General features: G+C 38.5%; 1 long non-coding RNA gene across 1 annotated transcript; it reads left to right on the top strand.

Annotated features, from left to right (window-relative positions):
- Positions 1–194: 194 nt before the first annotated feature.
- Positions 195–9,572, top strand: LOC108640646. The gene is made up of 3 exons (XR_001921329.1): positions 195–516; positions 3,441–3,497; positions 9,491–9,572. It is a non-coding gene; the product is annotated as an uncharacterized LOC108640646 (long non-coding RNA).
- The last annotated feature ends 12,419 nt before the right edge of the window (positions 9,573–21,991 follow it).

A 21,991-nucleotide genomic window follows, 5' to 3' on the forward strand; every position in this document is an offset into this window, starting at 1 on the left:
GCGTGCTCATGCGCGGTGGGCGCCGGAGCTGTGGCGGGGGCGGTGCTCGGGCCGGGCCGGGGCAGGCGGGAACTGTTTGCGGCTCCCAGTAATGAGAGGGCGCCTGTGCCAGCCTGGGCCCTGCTGTGCCCACAGTAAAAACCTTCCAGAAAGCTTTCCCTTTCAGGGAGGAGGCCTCGGAGGGAATCACGGAAACAATTGGGTTGGAAAAGACCTCTGAGATCATCGAGTCCAACCTTATGACGGAAGCACCTTGTCAAACAGAAAATCCGTCTTTCCTTAAAACACTTCCAGGGGCAGTGACTCCATCACCTTCTTAGGCAGTCCATTTTAATGTGTAATCACTCTTTCTGTGAAGGAATCATTCCTAATGTCTGACTTGAACCTCCCCTGGCACAGCTGAAGACTATGACTTAAGGCTGATGGAAGGCCCCATTGAAACCTTAGGCCCTGCTGGCAGGGATAGACACCAAATAGCACTGTCTCCGTGTGTGCCAGTGTGATACCACAACAAAGGTGATTCTAGGCAATAAAAAACCAAATACTGTTTTCTCTCATTACTGTGCATTAGAATGTAGTTTATCCATTTCTGTGGCAGAGAGGTTTGTCTGACACTCTAGCGTACAGGTAACCTTTCACCTGCAGGCTCCAGGAGCAGGCATAAGGGTATGGAAAGGATGCTTTCCAAAAACCATGGAAGTCGAATGGAAATTCAGGTTCACATTTACAGATTGGTCTGTAATTTAATTGGTCTTCTGTATTTACAATGGAGCTTTATTTTGTTTTAGTTTGGTTTTTTAATCTGAGTGAACCAATATTTAGGCTATTTTTCAGCTAGTCTGAATACTGCACAACTGTCTGCTCATTTCCATGCATCGAGATTAATTCTAGAGTGTGATCAGAACCTGTAGTTCATTTGCTTCTATGTTTTTGTATATCTGAAGTTTACAATTGGAGTCATACAATACACATCTTAATCAGAGTAGAAAATTAGCAGTGTTCTTAAGAGTAATAAATTATATAATTGAGCAATTGCATGTTGCAGCAGAATTTTAGCTACAATATACTGTGCCAACACAGAGGTGCATGTACTTATATGTATGTGCATGTATATCTATATCTGTGGATATATTCTTAAGACATTTTCCAGTTTTGTTCATCCTGAAATACACTGGTAGCAGCAAAAGCCGTTTTGGCAGAGTATTTCTGCAATATCTTTTGTCACAGTGGATTAAGGAAGTTCCCTTCTGAACAGCACTTTTAAACAAGTATTGGATTTTGAAGTTCTTTTTCATTTTGCCTGTATCATTCCATGCTATTATGACAATGCAACTGAATGCTAAGATATTTCCAGAAAGCTAGAATGTTACTAAAGAGACAGAAATAAAAAAAGATATTGTTAGGTAGATATAAAGAAATAAACACATTAAAGGATTTGCAAAACGTAATTTCTCAGTCAGGAGAAATAATGGATGTAATTCTAAAGAGCTTTCTGCATTAGACAAAGCTTCTGCCATCAATAGACCGTTCTAGTTAAATAATAACAGCAGATGCTGCAATGTATGTTAGTGTTGTCCCTGGAAGAAGTAAGTGTAAGGGGGCTGATACACAATATCCACATCAATATTTCTTTATAGATGCAGGTTCAGTCGTGTTCTGAGATCAATCAAGTTTCTTGCAGTTGAAACCTATGCACGGAAGATAAATATTATGTGTGCGAACACCAGGGAGCAGGCGGAGTAAATAGGAATATAGTGAGAAGGGGCCACATTTACAAAAAAATGAAAATGGACCTAATTACACAGTCATTAAAAATACAGAGAACTTTGCAATTGATATCAGCAAGAAAAGGATTTGGCCTAGGGTTTATCGTTTGCATACAGTGGAATATTGGGATAAAATCTTATGGTCCTAGTCTTATCTGAAACACTGGAGTTTTGAGTTTGTGAGATATAAAGTATTGGGTTCAATATATATTTTTTGAGTGTAAAGTCATTATAAATTAAATATAAAATGTAAGCTCCACCTGTCGGTGAAAGTGTGGGACTTCAAGTGATATTTTTTACTAGCCCAAAGATAGTAGCTCAATTCCAAAAGGGTTTTGCAAGAAATTAATATAAGGATGATTTTTTTTCTACTTAAAATCTGAAGACATTTGAAGGAATATGGGCTGTGTCTCAGGAGGAACAAGTAGGAAAATGACATGGGATCAATCAGCTTTATGACCAGCTGAGACATTCAGGCTATTTTAACTCTCAGGCAAAAAAAGATACCAATTTAAAAGTTTTTCCCTACTTAAAAAATGTCATGTCAGAGCATTGTTTTAATAATGCATTTCATACTTGATTATCACCAAAGCTGAGCTTTTTAATCTCACAACCTCAAATCTACTCAGTATAGAGTATACTTTCTATACAAATATTGTTCTGTCATGGTTAAAGTACACACTTTTTCTTGATTAGATGCACATGCCTAAGTTTGCAGGTGTTTCATGTGGCTGTGACTCTTACTGTAATAATAACAAGCTATAATAGATTTATACTGAAATACTTGAATGTAATACAGTAATCTGTGCTAATAGGTCTACTCGTAGAAAATATTTGATAGAAAAATCGCTTGCTAAAATTGCTTCCACTTTATTGCTAAAATGTTTTCAGACTCCTAAAGTTGCTTTGAGGGTAGTAGTGTATGGGTTTGAGAGTGAAGATGGCCCCCCAAAACTCACAAAGAAAAAGTGTATGAGTAAAGTCTTAACTCATTGCATTAACTGGTCATTTCTAGAAGATGTCTTCAACTAAGTCTTGCATATTATGCAAGAGGAAAAGTGAGCCTTCCTCGCTTTTTTCTGTTCGTTCTAATTATTCCAGCCCTTTCATGCCTTTGCAAGTTAGGTAGTGTCTGCAGAAAGAGCACTTCCTTCTTATGATCCTAACAAAGTTCACAGAAAAGATGTGAGAGAAAGAAGCTGGAAGGAATTTTTCCATTCCTGTGAATGCCTGACACCCACCCTGTGACTCTTTCAGTCTCTTTCTCTCTTGATGTGTTAGTGTTGCCCCTTCCAGGTATTTCTGATTACTTACCACAAAGGTACTTGTGTAACAACAACAAAGGGTTATGAGCACCACAGTCAGGAGAGTCCTTAAATATGTAGAAAGAGGCTGCAATATGAAGAGCACTACCATAAACAGCAATAGTAAAACTTCCATGACCTCTCAAGTTAGACTTTGGGCAATTACATTTTCATACTGGAGCTCAGCCCAAGAATCTATTAAAGACATTCTTAATCTATTTTCTTTCATTCCTCTGAGGTGAGAGGAGTGACAAAATCATAAACAAAATAATACAGAATTTTGGAATCCTGGAGAAATACTTTGTTTTGAGAATAGCAGCGATCCACCATCTGACTTATTTCATTATTCAGTTATGTCTTGACCTTACAGACAGAGCCTGCTAATTTTGAAGACAATGAAACATTCAGCATATATTCCACATATCAGGTAGATGCCAGGGAAAGATAAACTGGGCATCTGAAGAAGCGCAGGGTCAGGTTCTGAGATCATTGTGCAGAGACACCATTATGGGATTTCTTACTGTTCTTTTCTTGACTACAGCTTTGGTTCAGGTTCACCTGCCAGCTTTGCAAGGGTTGAAACCAAAGTTATGTCCTTAATGATAACAAAGCATGTTCACCAGTGGGAAATTATAGACTTGCTGAGCTCATTAATGGATACTAATTCTTTTCTGGTTCTATGTTCAGGTTTTTACAACTTAAAAGTAGCTCCCTCTAAGAGCAAGTACAGTATTACTGATCTAAAATGATTTTTGTTGCTTGGGAGTATTGTAACTAGTTTTATGTTACAGCATCATGTTGTAGAAAACAGGATTCACACCATGCTTTTGAAATGCCATACTCTACTCAATTCTGACACAGAAAAATCTGTTTGACAATTATTTTCATCAAATTAAGGTAAATAAGATGACAAGTTGTAAATGTCCAGATTGCATTGTAAAATGATAAGGAAATTTAACACCTAAAAGAGGTTAGATGCAGAAAATCTTGTATTTTCCACATGCTGGAAAACAACATCTAATACCACAAGGCCTCTATTCTTCAGCTTGCTCTCAAAGACATTGTTTTCTATTGTTTGTTAAAATAAGATGTTTATTATTTCTATAACACTACCTCATAAGGATCCTAAATAGATGTTAGGATCCCATCGCACCAGGCACTGTACAAACAACACAGTGACTGCCCTCCCTCAAGAAAACTTCTGTGACCAAATAAAATGCTGAAGAAAATAAATTAGCAAATGGGAAGAAGTTTAGGTAATATAACAGCAGAGAGATGTACATTTGCATAGTCACAGTAATTTTAGAAAGCACTGCAAAAAAGTGCAAAACTGTTATGAAACCTCTTCAATATTAACTCTGTAAAGGATCTGTAAGATGTTTTCTTTCTCTTTGATGATGTAGACAATGCATTTTAGTCCCTGTTTTGAAATAAATGTTCTGCTCACTGCAATGTTTACACTGAATGTGAAATAAACCTGACTATTACTACAGCCATTTCTTCCCATAGAGCCAAACAATCCAGCTATGGGGGAAATCTTCCTACTTTTGTCAGTCTACCACTAGGGATCCATCAGGCCACATTTGGATCAAGAGCAGTAGTTTTCTTGTTACCAATTCAATAATGTCATGTAGCAAAAACTAAACACTCAAAGAACAAAGACTGCATTATCAAAAAATCTGGCAGAAATTTCTGACTAGACTGCTGAGGTCTTTACTAACATATCTCAGGAAGTACAAAGATCCATGACTTTCAGTATTGCCATAGCAGATGCCTAAAAATCATTATATTTGTTTTAAAACATTAGAATTTCTTTTAATGCTCAAATCTTCTGATGTGCCTTTTTATTTGTGAGCCCCTTAATCAACTCAAGTCACATTGTAAAGCTCTAGCTGTAGCCATCCACACTAGTTAGTTTATTTTTAGTTAATAGTTTTGACTTTCACTTGATCATCCTATTTTAGGTGTTAGACCATTTAGAAGAAATACCAGTTAATGCAAATTTTGGGTTAAAATTTGAGGAATGCCAGGAATGAGGAGAATCAAGACTACTCTCACTTACACTGCCTGCTGGCCTCTGTAGAAATGAGGATTTTCACACTGCAAGTAGGGTCTAAAAACGAAAATCCAGACATAGCTCTGCAAGCAGCTGTACTATTATCACCCATTTATCATTGGGAATTTTAGACCATTTTGAAAGATTGGTTTTATAGTGAGCTTGGTCTTGCTCACCCAACAACACCCAAGTCTCCATATTGGAGAATGTTCCCTTGAGAGTTTGTGTCTTTGGCTTTCTGATGGAAGGTTTTCAGAACTGATGTTCCAGTTTTAAGCATTAAGTATTCCCAAGTTAAAGAAAGAAACGGAGAGTAAAAGCTTTCTCACTTGCAACAGCACCCACAAAGAAATTCATTAAAAGTACAACATACTGCATAACTGAAATGCAGACTTTTGTACTCTGATTGTGTTATCATGAAAAATGAATACAGAATTACTTAAGTCTCTGAGAAGCACGAGATGTGTTCTGTCACACAGGTAACGGTGTTCATTGCCACACCATGTCACCATCTATGCCTCCATTCCAATAATTTGAACTGGTAAAACCCACCCGTGGGCTGGGAGCGTTACAGAGCCCTCTCCATGAGGGGAGATCACAAAGCAGGCTCTGTCCCTGGGTTTTCCTTTCCTGCTGCCGCATTTTTTGGCAGGGCAGTTTAAAAATATATGTTTACCTCATCAGGTCTTCTGGACAACGTGTTAGAGTTAGATGAGGTCCTTGAACTCCTCTTCTTCCATGTTTGTCCATTGCTATCTGATACCTCAGAAATAAGCAATACCCTTTATAAATGCCTAACGCCTGTGGTGGATTCTCTATGCTCTCAGAAAACGTGACACTCAAAAAGAGTACAGAGAGAAAACCTTTTAGCTTCAGCTCTCTAGTTTCTGTCTTTCAAGTCCAGAGGTGGGAATGGGGTCTGGGAGCTTGAGCATGAAAGGATTTCTGTCTTCAAAAAAAGGGATTTATAAAATGCAGAAAGCAGAAACTTCAGGACATGAATTTTGAACCAAGCTTTCTGGCCACTGGGTGCCACTCTTGTTCCACGACAAGTGAACTACCATATCTTTAGCAAGGACCAAAAAGTTTACTGACTCCACTGGATGTCCTTATGTCGAATCAGGCTGCCAGAATATGAATGCTGTATAGTCCGCCTAGCAGAAATAAAAAGCAGAAGGTTAATGCTAGATGCTTGCAGTAAACAAGAAAGGAAGATTCAGCAAACAAAATCCAAGCAGTAAAACCTGGAGATTCGGGTTTGCTGAATATACCACATGAAAGGGTAGGTTGATAATCATGGTTGCTCTGCTTTTTGGGAGCTCCTAAGAAGGTGATATCAAAATTTGTATTTTCTGTTTGAACCATGACATATTTCTATCATTAGGGTGCCGTAACTGCCACAGCATTCTGACTGTGCATTTCTAAGGGGACAAACAACCACCACTGCTGTAGTATTGAGTGTGGGAAAGTAAAGCTAACTGGAATAATTTCTCTGTCCAGACTAAGAGAAGTGTTAAAGACAAATCAAAAATCATCACTAAGAGATAGCTCCCCTAATCAACAGTGTGAGTTTTTCTAAATATATTGTTCTGAGACTTTACCTGGCATAAAATGCTGCAGTTCTGTTAAAGCTGTGCTGACTGTGCTGATTTCTAAAAGGTGGGAATGCTTTTTAATTCTTTTATGTCTTTTTAGTTTGATTTGATTTTAAACCAACATATTCTAACATCTTAGAAAATGCAACATTGACCTGCTCATTCCAGATACATTCTGTCGTACTGTGATCTGAAAATGGAGGTGGATGGGGGAAAGACTGATTTCTTTCTGACTCTTCACTTGCAAAATTCTCGTTTGAAGTTAATTCGGAATCATGCCTCTGCTTGGACCGCTAATGAATGTGCCTGTCTAACCCTCTGTATTAAATAGATACTATTCGATGTTGTATTCAAAGCTTATAATGGATTTTTTTAATTGTAGTTACACCCAGAGGCCCCCAGCAGAATTCTAGCATGTCAGAAATTGTACTAGCACAGCAGAAGATATGACCTCTGTCAGGAAAACCTTGCCATATGAGTTGAAAAGAATAGGTAAAAGCAGATGCTGACAGATTAAGAGAATAAGGAGGCACTGAGTTAGTAGTGGTAAGCATAACAAGCTGTGGTCTCAGCAAGGCAGCGTTTTTCCCACAGAATCACAAAGAGTACTCTAAAGAGTACAGTGGGGGAACATTGCAGATGTTTACGGGAAAGGCGGAGGGGAAAAAACATCAAGGTGCTTCTTTGAAACACGAGCTGCTCTCATGAACCATGGCCTCTTGACAATAAGTTTCCAGGAAGCAGGCTCAGAAACCTTGTATAGAGGCAAGTGAATGTGAGAGTATGTGACATATGTTACAATATAAAAGGTGAAGAAGTGGAAGATATAAAGAGAGGAGGGATCAGGCCAAAGCAAAAGGTAGGTAGATACGTGATGAAGGATGGATATGACAGGTGGGACAAGGAAGCATTTATAAAGGCTGGAGAGAGGGTTGTTTCATTATCCAAGATAATAAGAGTTGAGAATTGGATGAGATTTTTAACTACATTAAGAAGTTACTTACAGGTGTTGTGCAGAAAAGATCTACAAGACAAATGTTGAGAATGTGTAGCAGGAATGAGGCCCAATTAGAGATCCAAGATGATAATGATAATCTGATTATATGAGTAGTTGTGAGCACAGTGATAATATTATTGGCAGTGAACAGAAAAATCCCGCGCTGGGAATGCGCAGGAAGAACATTTTAAGGTTTTTGTCCAGACCATGCCACCCCAGGCTTCATTCTGGGCACAGAGTTACACACAGGAAGTTTTACATCTTGCTCCCCACTCTGCTAAGAGTGAAGTGAGACTGGGATTAGAAAGCACTTGTGAAAGACTCCATATACTTGATAGCAGAAAGAATTTAGGAAAATATTTGAAGGACAGGAGGAGTCTGCTAGAATTGAAGCTGTAAAAGAGGAGGATATGAAAGCTTGGATCTGGCTATGATCTAGGATAGCTGAGTATTAGAGAAGATCCAGCCAAGACTGAAGGTTTATTGTTCTAAGTACCTTGGAAGCTTTGTTTCTGTGTCAAATAAAAGGCCTTAAATGGGAATTAAAATCAGCAGGAATCCAAGCATGGCTTTACCTGGGTAAGTAGCTCACTGACTTGTAGAGTCACAGTAGTGCACAAGAGATCATAATAAGACTGGAAATAGGACATTGGGAGACTTTGGGTGAAGAGAAGTGGCTTATATTTGATGTGAGAGAAATGGAGACTTCCTTTGATTAAACCCACAGTAACTAGGCTGCACAGGGTCTAAATACCTTTTTAGATACTACTGAAGCCTGCAGTCAATTATGTGACACTGCTGGAGAAAAAGTCCTTAGAGACTTGAGGAGATTTCTGTGCAAAGACTCAGTTTGCAAGATCGTATATCAAGATGTATGTCTGGATATCCATAGTATCAAAGTACCTCATCCACAAGTTCCACCTAGTCCTAGCAGCAGGACATGGAACACATACAGCGGATATAGGAACTAGAAAGGCAGTTAATGTAACTCTTGGTTTTCAGGAATAACAGAGCTTGCCAATATCCCTTCATTAACTCAAGGTTGTTTTTTCAATGGCTATTCTCCAAGTCTCTTGCATTTTATCAGTTCAAAGCATCAGAGTGGGTCGAATTGGTTTTCGGTACCCTTCTAGTAATCAATACAAAAGGCAGATACTACAAGCTGGTACTTTTCAGAGATCTTAAATGAACTATATTCTGCAAGTATTTCTTGGTTGTCTTTGATAACCCCCTCACAAAGTGTTCTCTTACACTTACGTAGTGATTTCATATTGTTAGAAAGGCACTCAGCTGACCTGATTATAAACACATCTGACAACATCTTAACCAGTCATGTAGCTTCCTCTTTGAGATCTATGGTAGGTTTTCTCTGAGAAGTCGTGTAGATCCTCTGCCAAGACCCATATTTGAATTGCTAAGGTTAGTTTCAGCAGTGCAACCTTGAATTTAACAAATCTTCCTTGTTTTCCAAAATTGCAGCAGAGTATCATAACCCCGTTTCCCCACCAAACAAATGACATTTTCAGCTTCTACAGTGACTTTGGTATCTCAAATGAGACATGACAGTTACTGACACTTGGGTGTTGGTTTTCATCAGAAAGCAAAACCTGATCATCTTTTTGGCAAATACCACTCAACGCTGAATTATACCCCTATTGAGAATACTGTGTAGGATGTAGGTTACTGGCAAAGGATCCAACTCTACAACATCTTCAAACTGAGTTTAAATCAGATCACATTTTTACTTCTGGTCCCTATTTTTTTCTCTGCAGGTTCAACATTCCCCAGTGCTACCTTATGAAAAAGCAGAAAATTACATAGATGGCCCTGAGACTTGTAAAATTGCAAACAGGAAGTACAGCAATGTCTTTAAAGTATCACAGAATTGTTTAGATTGGAAGGAAGCTTTTGAGATAATCTAGACGTGTTTCAGTTTGTGCCCATTTCCTCTTGTCCTATCACTAGGAACCACTGAGAAGAGTCTGGATCTCTTTTTCTTTATTTTCTCTCATCAGGTAGATGAGAGTTAAGACACACTGGTAAGATCCCTCTGAGCCTTCTCTTCTCCAGGCTCTTCTCTGCTCACTCATAAAAGATGCTCTGGACCCATAATTGTTTCAGTGGTCCTTTGTTGGATTCATGCTGGTAAATCCATATCTTTCTTATTCTGGGTAGCCCAACACTGGACCCACTACTCCACATGTGTCTCACCAGCTCTGAGTAGAAGGGATCACCTCCCTCAGCCTGCTCTTCCTAATGCTGTCCCAAATCCTATTGCAATTGTATGATTTGTCTTAAAGGGAATCAAGATTTGATATTTGGAAGTCCTGAGGTGTCTCTTCAGTATCAGTTATCTGCTACCTCTCTACTTCCACTGTAGTTCTATACGCTCTCCAGCAACCTTTGAGATATACTTAAGGGTATTCAACGTGAGAGAACAATAGATTGGGTTTTTGACTGCTCACAGTGAAATCAGTTAAGGACCTCTCATTTCTTCTGAGGTATTTCTGGATCCCTTTCCCCCATGGTGTGGGGCGGCCCAGTTCTAGTTCCATTTCCATCTGAGGAACCATTTCCAACGGCTTGAGGTGGATAGGGAAAGGGAACTCCAGCGCCAGGGGTTTCTTCAGGTCCTGAGCCTGGAGGGGAGAGGTGATCTCCCCTCCTTCCACCCACGTGGTCTCATGGCAGGCACAGAGGCAGCACACTGGTGCAGAGAGGAGGCAAGAGAGCGTTTATTGTTGGGGATATTACATTTATAGGGTTAGGAAGATTCACAGGGTAACCAATTACAGGTCGCAGGAAGGGGTTAACAACCAATAGGAAGGGGTTAAAAGGGGCCAATGAGAACACCTCAGGATATCTCCTCAGGACATTCCTGCATGGGATAACACTTGTCGTGGGGGGTGTTGGGAAGAAGAAGCATGTGTTTGCAAAGAGACCACAAAAAGCCATTTTAAGACATGTTTAAACATGTTTTCCCATATAATGCAGGTTTAGTGCTACAGGTATTCACCTGTCCTAAATCACTTATCTACCATGATTCCCTGGTACCATGATACCGTGATTGTGTGTGGACAGAGAAAACTAGACCATGCTCAGAAGGAGGGACAGAGACTAGAACTTCAGGAGTAGCTGACAAACTTAGCAGCTCAAGATCTTAGGCTTTTGATTCTTTTGGTTGTCTTAAAGTGCAAGTCAAAATTCCTATCAGTTTTCTACATGTTATATAATTTTCTCAGAACTAGAGACATTGCTGGAAGTGAAACTTTTCTTTGTATGGCTATTTCAAAATCAGTGATTCATCAGATTAATATGCTTCTGAGTGAGAAGAACTCCTGAGCTGCAGGGATTTTGTCCTGGATATGAGTCTGAAAAGAACATCATCATCATGCCTAAGTCATCATCAGTAGGCATCTTCAGTCACATTGCTATAGTCAGGGATGGAAGGTCTATGCCCGGTGGCACACACCATGCCAGTCACATAAAGACAACCTATTCATATCCAGGACATTTATGGGCCTCAGAGATCATTATGAAACATCTGTGAAGGAGCTGTCACCATGCTAATATTCCCTCTCCTTATGTGACACATCTGAAAAAGACTTATTGCTAGGCCTCCACCTGCAATAGAACAGCCTTCTGCAGTTCTTGTTGCCCTGTCACCTATTCTGCCACTGACCAAGACCTTGTTGCCCATGTTTGCTCCACTTTGGGAAGATTTTCATATCTTTAGACTATGACAGAGGATTGACAAAACGATGCTGGTTTGAGTCTTGTAAGCTGGCTCAGTGTGCATGTCACAACAAAAGCAAACACCAGGCAGAAGAAGACAATAATCCTCCTTCAAGGCAGCATGAGAAAGCCTCCTAACTACTGACAGAAAGGAGAACCATACTTCCATAAACAATAGTCTCTACAAATGCTGTGCCCCCTGTTTCTCTTTCTCTTCCCCTTCCTTTCCCTTGGCTTCTTCCCAATTACAATGTGCTGGTTCCCAACACAGTGGAAGGCCTCATGCCTTTGACACGGCTTAGTATTGAAAATACTAATCTATATATGTCACATATTTATGTCATATAGATGCCTGCATTGCATCGAAAGTCAATGTGATTTAGTCTCGTAATTCAATTCCTTTTGAAATGTTACCTTTGATAATCCCATGTATTTGATGAAAAATCCAGTTGTAAATATAATTTCGATGTAGTTGATAACCTAGACAACTAAATGTTATGATTTTCAGCAGCTGTATCATCATTTAAAGACATTAGCAGATGTGGTTTTATAGTCATATTCATCTGACTGTCTTCTCCCAGCCTAAACACACATGGAAATGTTGTCTATTTCAGAAAGCACACTATCCAAACAAGAGCATCGAGGAATGCAAATGAATAAGAAGGACTTGAAAGCATTGTCATGGACAGTGTCTCAGTTAAAGTCATTTTGCAAAATGTGAAAATAACTTGCAAATATTATAGATTCATACCCTTCTTAAGAATGATGCCTGAAAATTGGGAGAAGAAGACTCACCAGGCAGTATTAGTATAGATAAGGTAGAGAGCAGGTCTTTAATGAAGGCCTTCTGGCACAAGGAGTACAAAGGCATGTGCCTGTGTCCAAGGGTTCTACAATTTTATAGTGCTGTCCATCCAATATGAGAACTATCCGCCCCTAGATCCGCCCTGGAATTGCCCCCCTGGCACCCCTCCTTGGAATTGAGTCAGAGGTCGCAAGACCCCTTTCTTCCTCATCTTCCTCCTCCTCCTTCCGGCACACATTATCTCTGGAGCTTCTCTAAGGTTCTGGGCATCCAAGGCTATTTTGGCTACAATCTTGTTGGTGATATCTTCTTGTTCCAGCCTAGGGTGCATATGTTCTTAAACAGGATGTGTTTGCAAGAGACCTTCCTTGAAAAAGAACCTAAACAAGCTTAGAGAATTTAGACAATTCAATATGAAATGTGAGAATATGTTTGATAAACGTCAACTGCTTTTCTAAAGTGTAAGAAACTACACAGCTATATTAAAAATCTACAAAAAGCTAAAAATCCTAAGGCATCAAGAATGATCTGTGTTTTTTCCTACTCCTAAGGTAAAAGTATCTGCTCAGTCTACCCTTGGTTTTTTATTTTCATATTTTCATATTTATATTCTTCCAGACATCTGCACATGAATATTATTCTATTTAAAAAAATTGCATAGTTCATACTGTCAGCATCATCATTATGCTTTGATACTAGGATATCCAAGTCCTTTACTGAAGCACCTATGTAAGACTGAGCTGTCAAAAGTACCTTTTCTAGAGCTTCTAAACAGAGCTGTACAAGGAGTAAGTCTGTGCAGATAATGAAAAGATGTTTTCTTCAGAAAGCTTTTTTGCAATACAAAGTCATTTTGTATTTAAATGTCTTAGATAATCTTTGGGGTTTAGGAGATTTTCACTTTAATTGTCCGTCTTTTCCCTTCCTGTAGCACAATTTAATCATGTGCTCCATCCTTTTAAAGTGACTGGGTGGAATTTTAAGTGGCAGCATACTAAAAAAGTAATTCAGCTGTGGAGCTGCTGTAATTCTGATGGTTTGGGTTCAACCCTACATGAGAGCATTAATTAGCTTCAGTTCATGAAGCAGGCTTTCAATGACTGAATTTCTAGATTGATATTGTCTTTTAGAGTAGTTTTCATTCGTCATCTTAACAGTATGCCCCAGTGCTTTGTGGTGTTGGCAGCTAGTGGAGTTGAACTTACACAGTAAGGTATAAATTACATTTTCCCCCCTCAAATTTATTTTATTAACAGGAAATTTGGAAAATGCACAGATCCCTTTTCTCCAATGAGCCTTGGATCTTTGTATACTAGTTAACACCAATCAAAAGAAATAGGATAAAATCAGCATAATAAAATGCCTTCTGTTCTATTCCTCCCATCACAACTGCAAATGTTCATAAATGTTTTCTGATTACTTCTGCAGGATGTGAAGTGTTCTAAATCTTTCCTCCCATAGCATTAATTTAATAGAAAATCCTAGTGAATAGAATGAGAAGAAATGAATTTACTCTTGTAAACAGTATTATTGCAGACACAGCTTTAATGTACCTTTAAGCTGGGAAATAACCAAATACCATTAGTCTGGATGACTATGGAGCCAATAAGTGAGGTGATAAAGAGTCACGATGAAGACTTCATATCTGGTTATGTTAGAATTTATTTTAAGCTGTTAATGGAGGATAGACATAAGAAATAACCAGGTCCCCCTTTGCAATCTTAGAAAATCCTCTAAGCACAAGCAAGTGGCAGAAATCAAAAAGCAAACAAATGAGGTATGGCCTCAAATGGTTATAAAGGGAATGAGTGTATCCCAGGAAACTGAAGCAGAATGTTACTTATTTACCTAGCCTTATTATTTTTATTGTATATTCTTTACATGAAATGTTTAAAGAGGGGCTTTAATACACTTGAAAGTATTCTGATCTGTCCTACATGAAAATGAAATCTTGGCTTTCCTGACAGCACAATGCTGTGCTGTCTGGTATTTAGCTGGATCCTGTTACTATGTGAAGCAACAAGCATTTTCCTGTGTTTTTTGTTCAGAGTAGGATCAGACTTGAGTCCAACATCAAAATCTATGTTCAGATATTGGATAATATTTCTCAGTAAAAAAACCCAAATATTGTTTCTTTTCTGATAAATATTATTTTTGTTTGTTTTAAACCTCCTATTTTATCACAAAAATCACTTGTTTTCTGACAGAGGATCTACTTTTCCTGTGAATACTTTATCTCATAGATAGAATTGTAGGAGTAAGCAAGTATGTATCATACTTGTCCTGGGAATCAAAATACTTGCCTTTCAAACCATGCTGCCCAATAACAATATTAACCATTGCCATTAAGATAGAAAATAATTCAATTCAGTTTTATGTTTGGTCGGAAAGCTCATAGATATTTTTAAGGGTCATGTCAAATAAATGTAATACAGTTTATGGGAGATGAAGATTGCTGTCACAGTTCAAGCAACAGTCTTGGTCCTGAAAGGCTGTGGTTTAATCCTTGTTTTACCTTTCTTTTGAGAGCTTGGGGCAAATCACTTAGCATTTCTATGTCTCAATTTCCCATCTAAGACTGGAAGTAATAAATTTTCCACTTGACAAGGATATTATGAGAAAGCATACATTCAAAGCATTTTGAACCCCAAAGGGACCACTACACCTTTTACCCCTGATTCTTAAATAGCAGCAGCCAGTGATTTGAACCCAGTTACCGAGCTGTACTTCTACTTAACTGAGACATACTTGTGTCTGGTTAGGATGGATCTTCCACAGTAGCACTCAGGCCTAGATTTTCTCCACATAAAGGTACTTGTATGGCTTTTACAGAGTAATCTCTTAAAATATTTTTGATGTGCTAAACTGATTGAGCCCTCTAATTGCAAGGTATTTTCTGAAGTCCTTGAATACTTTTGTGACTCTCTTCTCTACCCTAATTTCTTAAAATCTGAAGATGTTCAACAGAACAATTTGCAATATACCAGTAGTAGTCTCCTCTCTCTCATCTACAAAGGAACAATTAGCTCTTTTGCCACATTATTTTACCAAGTGTGTGATATTTGTCTAGTAAAGCCTCAATTTCTTCTTCAGTGTCACTAATTTCCAAGGTCCAGCACTCTCTGGAGATAAAAGTCTCTTCTAATTTAGCAGAAACTTCCCTGTGGAGGCATTTTGTGTCTCACTTGAACAAAGCTCTCAAGATACAGCCTTGAGCATGTGTTTAACCCCTTGAAACAAACCCCCCATATGCTTTCAACTAAGCGTAATGAAAAACGCTCTGCTGAACTGGATCCTGTTATAGTAACATTATTAATATAATATATATTATATATATTATATATGTGCATATAGTTGCATCCATCCCCAAAAAGGTGTATCCCCACTTACAAACTTTATTATTCATGATATCTACATGTATAGCAATAAGACAATTGCCTGTAGTAAAGCACTGGCTATTTCATTATAAACAAGTCAGACAGTTTGAAGTAATTTTTTTTCTTTTAAAGTTCAGTTCAATATCTGCACTGATATTGTCTAATTGAGCCAAATTCTACTGTCCTCATTTTGGCAAAAACTCTGGTTAATTTTGTTTTCTGGACTACAAAGGTCTGATTCTGCAGAATGCCAAGCAGATAGTTTCTTTTGGTTTCACTAAAAGCTCTTTCAGTTCACTTCTCAGCATCAGACCATTTTTAAAGCGTTTTCAGGCTCCTTTATGAATGCACAATGCTGTAGAAGGATGATGTATGTGCTCAAATACATATAGGGCAGCCAGCATTTGTGATTATGCTTGATGACTCCTACTATTGATACATCTTTGTAATGCCAACCACATAATTAAATAGTTGATGTACATTCCTGTCAGTGAAATTGTACTTGGGCACGTTTGTATTACACAAAGTCCAGTTCAGTCAAATCTATCTGTTCTCTGCACGATTTATATTTTAAGTAGCTTCTGTGTTGACCAGTATCACAGCATACATTTGTTTGTTTCAGCCTCAAACCTTTGATATTGCATTCAAAGTTGTCCAACTGTGTCTCTTAACTATCTTCCTCTTGCCAGCATGGTAAGGAATCTAAAAAGAGTGATCTTAAATGGCTAACTCTGCATTGGTATGCATTCTGCATAGCCCTCTGAATTTTCTTAGCAGCACGCAAACTCAGAAAATTGCATGGATATTTTAATAATATTAATGAACAAATGCAGACATTCTTCAATCTAAACATTTTTATCTAAATGTAATGTAATTGTATAGTAATGTATAATTAATGAGTGTGATGTGTTGCAGGTTGATTATGTGCCTGCGACCTTTTGAATTCAAAGTTTGCCTTTAATTTTTTTAACCCTGATGAATTCCTAGAAACATGAGAATAAATACATCATGCTTGTTACAGAAAGAGGGAATTGTGTGTGTGTGAGATCTAAAGAAGATAGGTACCTGCAAATTTCCTGTGTGCATCCACACTACAGCTACTGTGTGTTAACTTGGCCTTGCGCATGCATCCTTATCTTTGCTCACAAAGTCTCATTTAATTCAATTTTTTGACAGTAATGACTTCTGTGAGGGTTTTCGCAGCCTTAGCAGCAGAGAACCTGTCCCAAGCAAGTGCACAGGAGATTCAATGTTTAAGGCAGCGATGCTGGGGAATGGTCAGCAGTAGGCTGGAGACCAGAAATTCTGTCTCAGAGGACAGGCTCATATCTGCCCTCTCTCCTGCTTATTTGCATATATCCACAGAATAAAATGTTCAGATCTGCATATTCATCATTTGACCTAAATAAAAAAAGATAAAAGCTCTCCCTAAACACATTTTTTTGCTTAATAAAACCTGTAGGACCACTGAAAACCAGGCCTTTTATTAGGGTGTATAAGTGCAATCTTATCTGTGTACCTTAAGGCGAGTGTGACTGTAAGTTGTCTTCATATTCAGAATTACTGTACCAGAGAAACGATCTCTAGACAAGAATCAAGACAGTCTGGTAGTTTAATAACTGAATAATAGAGATCAGCCTTTAGGACCCAGCCTTGAGCCTGACATCAGTTCTCTGTGCATGAGCTTCAAAGGAAACCATATTTAGTCCTCTAGGACTGTAAAAAGATTGTTTGAACTTAGTAAAACACATGTGTAAGTATTGGCAGGCTCGGGGCTTTTATCCTCAATGAATACAAATGTCTTACTATGTTAAAAGTCATTATTGTTTAGAAATAATAGATGCAAATATTTGCAGCAGATAGCCTTTGAATTATGCTGGTTTGAGTTGTTCATTATACTATACAACTTTTGTTTCCTTCTATGTATTCTGAAAGGATACTAATATATCTTTCAAAGAGTTTAGGCTTCTTTGTCCTTTCTTGCTTTTGAAAGGAGAAAAGTGTGTTTCCATGTCAACTAACACATTTGTTCCCATATATTAAGACCATCATGTAATTGAGATTTTTTTCACTGCAAGTGATGACTGATTGAAGGACACATAGATTCCTGTTGAATAGACTTAACTGGTTAGAGTTTTAAAATGCAAATCATCTGCCCACTCTCATTTGACCATATTCTATAATATGTAAGTAGATAGTCCTGGATAATGTGGCTGCAGCATTAGTGAAATGGACACCCGATTTTATTCTGCAGGAAGGCAGAATTTCTGAGACAATTAAGTGATCACAGGAGGAATTGGAGTTGCTGCTGCAGAACAGATAGCCTGACTGAGGTGAGAAAGCCTCATCTCAGACAGGTTCCAGCACTAGGAAGGTTTAGGCCAGACAGTCCTCAGTAGGCTGCCCTCTACCTTGTAAGTGGTCACCAAGGTGACTTCATGCCTGGTACTTGATTGCCTGAGAAGTCTGAGGAGATGAGATGATGGCCTATGGACAATTTCCCTCTGCTGCCCATTGCCTGCTATGCTGCTTTGTCCCTCTCAGTTTTGCATTCCTCATTACTTGGCTGACTATGAATGTTTCATTTAAGCTTTTGGTATTTATAGGGCAAGCTGGGTGGAAGCACTGTCACTTTTTTCTCTTTTTTTTTCCTCTGTTCCTGAAGAAATTCAGGTGATTTTCCCTCAAGAAAAAAAAAAATCACTGAAATTGTTGACCAGTCGAGATTATAAATCTACCATGTCACTTAGTCTATTACCTTTCTGGAGCAACAAAGCTGCCTGTGAGGCAGTTCCTATAAAATCTCCTGTTAATCAGGAGTGCTCGAAACTTTGAAAAGTTTGTCATTTTTTTGCAGTTAACAGTATTTCCTCTAAACCGTTTAATTATACCTAAAAGCAGGAAAGAAGCAGGAGAGTCCTTGTAATGGTGATGATATGGCACAGACACTGTGTGATGGATCTCCTGTTAAGAGTGGCAATTTCTCTTTATTTATTGTAAACTAAGGAACAAAATTACTTAAATAATTTCTACCACATACAACTTGGGAGAAGGGGGAGAGGGAGGAAAACCAGAATGTATAAACCCATGTATTTCAATTTGCAATTCCGAGTGAATAAACTTAAATTATCATAACACAACTTCAATCATTATAATACCACTCTTTTTATTGTAAGAGCCAAAGTAATTAATGTGTGTATTTATGATCCTTGTCTATGATTAGTTTTCTGTCACAGGATGTGGTGAGTCTGTGCTGTTATGACTGTATTTTATTTAATAATATTTTCCTACACAGTGCTGAACACTTCCTGCTGAAGCAGCTGAATGGACAAATCCATGAAGATATCTTTCATTTTCCCTGACAGTGAATGATGTTTCCATATATAAACACAATAATAGAGTCATTACACATGCACTCACATTATCATAGCTGCTGTGTGCTCAGTGTTATTCAAAACAAGGCAGGAAGCCAAATCTTCCTAGTTCCCATTTTGATTCAAATTGTATTTGTAATAAAGGGATTTTCATTCAACCTAAATGTAGTTTCATCCTAGTCCAACAAACCTCCCCACTTTTTTTTTTATTATTATTTTTCCTTTATTGTAGGTCACTCAGTCTTGATACAAGTGAAATTCTCCTCTGGTGGTGATAACAGCAGTGCTACTCAATGAACTATAACAAGGGCTCTAAATGCATCTCCTCTAGCATACCACAGTGATTTGCAAAAGTGGGAATAAATCAAAGCAGTGAAGAGATGCCATGTTGAGCCAGAAGCTAAATGTTACATCTTGTTGCATGAGACTGAGGGGAGAACAGATCCTGTTTTTCTGGCAGCACAATATCTTTGTGCTTGTTACCTCCAATCCAACTGCATTGAAACAATCATTCAGAATCTGCAGGAAATTGTCACCTCTTTCTTTCATGCAATGGCAGCTGGTATTGGTGCCTACACACATTTCTCATTTCCTTCAAGATTTTCAACACACATAAAAAAAAGGAGCTTAATTTATATTAGAAAATGTGTCAGCTTACCCCTAGGCTCAGCATGGGCGCCAAGGGAAAAAATAAAAGATAAGTGCCTCTAGGTGAACTGGCAGAGGCTCTAATTCTCTACTCACTCTACTGCTACACAGTATGCACCACATTAATCATCTCACATAGGCAGGCATTTAAAAAAATGTCAACAATTTTAAAACAAAGATGCATTGCCCTAAACTTAATAATAATACAATAATAATCCAACTGTATCTTGTAGAACAATCTCAGTTCACACATACTGTATCCCCAGTATAAGATGTATAAAATAATATTGGAGTCGTCTGTCACATAATTTTTATTGTTCTGTTGCTTTTGTCTATACAGTTATGTCCCCTCTAGTGGGTATTTTTGTATCTGTGGGTAAGTGTACATATATAATGTTGTCATTTTTTATTCAAGTGCTAACATACACAGGATGTTTTCTACCTCCCATTTTTATCATGTGGCTGGATAAATGTGTTATGTGATCCTGGTGAACTCTGTTATGCCTCAGACCAATTTGAATATAGTTTAACTTTTTGTGCTGGGATATAGAGAAATATTTTTCTCCCTTTAGTAGCTTATCAGAATGTTACATGATGGGGAGGGAGCAGATGACCAACAATCAAATGAGGAAGTGGTGGACAAAAGCAACAAGTAACTTGTGTAGGATGATGTGAACAGGAGAGATTTCACAACCAACAAAACAGGGCAGAAGGAGGCCTACTCCAAGGGGATCCACACAAACAAACAGGTGCCTACGGAAAAGCAGGGTGGGAGAAGCTCTAACACCTCTTCTGGAAAAATCACATGATTGGAGGCCTTTTCTGCAGTGCCTGTACACTAATACACATAACATGGAGAGGACACTGGAGGAATTTGATGCTTAGAAGTATCCCATGCAGTATGGTCCTAAAGAGAAGAGAGATCCAGGAGAACTGGTGGATTTTCAAGAATCACCTTCTTCAAATTCAGAAACGATCCCTTTTGCTGTGGACTAAGTCAATCAAGTGTGGTAGGAGGCCTGTATGGTTGAACAAATCCCTCTTGATAGAACCAAAGCACAAAAGGAGGCATACAGGAGATGGAAGAAAGGGCATGCGAGGCAGGGAATGTAGAGACAATGAGTGTGCTGGGATGGGGTCAGGGAAGCCAAAGCCCATTGGGACTTGAATCTGGTGAGAGACATGAAGGGCAAGAAGAAGAGCTGTTATACATAAGTGAATAGCAAAAGGAAGATTAGGAAAATGTTGGTTTGCTTCTGAATGGAGTGCTGACTGGTGCTCAGGGCCATGGAGAAAGGTGGAGGTACTCAATGCCTTTTTCATCTCAGTCTTTACAGGTAAGGCTGACCTTCAGAGATCCCTGGCTTCTGAGGCAAGTGGGAAGATCTGAAGCAATTCATACTCACCCTTAGTGAAGGAAGATAAAGTTAGGGAGATTTTAAACAACTCCATGGAAACTGATAGGATGCATCCACAAGTGCTGAGGGAACTGGCCATTCTTTATTTTTAAATAGTCTTGCTGATGGGAGGAAGTTCCTGAGGACTGGAAGAATGCAAATGTCACTCCTCTCTTCACAAAATCAGCTCTGAGCAAGGAGCTTGGAGGAGATACTGGGGGTACATTCCCACCTCACTCACTCTGTCATGAAACTTTTTCCTGCAGCTTCAGTTGCATGTCTCAGGAGATCCATTTGCTGAATGCAAAAATTCCTGGAGTGTCCTTAGCATATTAAACCTAAGTACATATTAGCCTATGGCATGCACAGCCACCATTGCTGTAGAAATGACAGGTTTAAATGGTGCTTAATTTGGTAGGGCAGAAGGAATTCATTGGACAGCGTGTATATAAATAGTATTGCTATGGCACAAAAGGTGATGTAGATATGGATGTATGTGCAGTGAGAGACTATAGGAGTGTAAAATCAGAACACCAGGAAGGAAAATGCTTTCAATGGGCATGATTTAAATAGTAGGAATGTATCACCTGCAATTATACACAACAGTGGAGTACAGTTCTAAATGTCCATTTTACTCATGCCTTTTTCTTCAAAGTTAAGTGATTCGGGCTTGTTTTCACACAGGTGTAGAGAGATTCACAGCATCATTAAGTAAGCAATGGAGAATTGGCCTTTCAGTTCTGTGAAGGAAAGGATAAGGAAGGGGTCCAAATCTTTAGTTGGCATAGATAGCATTTTTCTACTGAAGTCAATACACCTGTTTCAGTTTACAACTCTCAATATCTGGCGTAAATGCTGCCGAATGAGTAGAGGAGGAGAAAGTGAAGGGAAAAAATACAAAATTTGGTAATACTATTACATAGTTTAGAAGTGCAGC

This window comes from Manacus vitellinus, unplaced genomic scaffold (assembly GCF_001715985.3).
Source record: "Manacus vitellinus isolate BGI_N305 unplaced genomic scaffold, ASM171598v3 scaffold_4_pilon, whole genome shotgun sequence".
Lineage (NCBI taxonomy): Eukaryota > Metazoa > Chordata > Aves > Passeriformes > Pipridae > Manacus > Manacus vitellinus.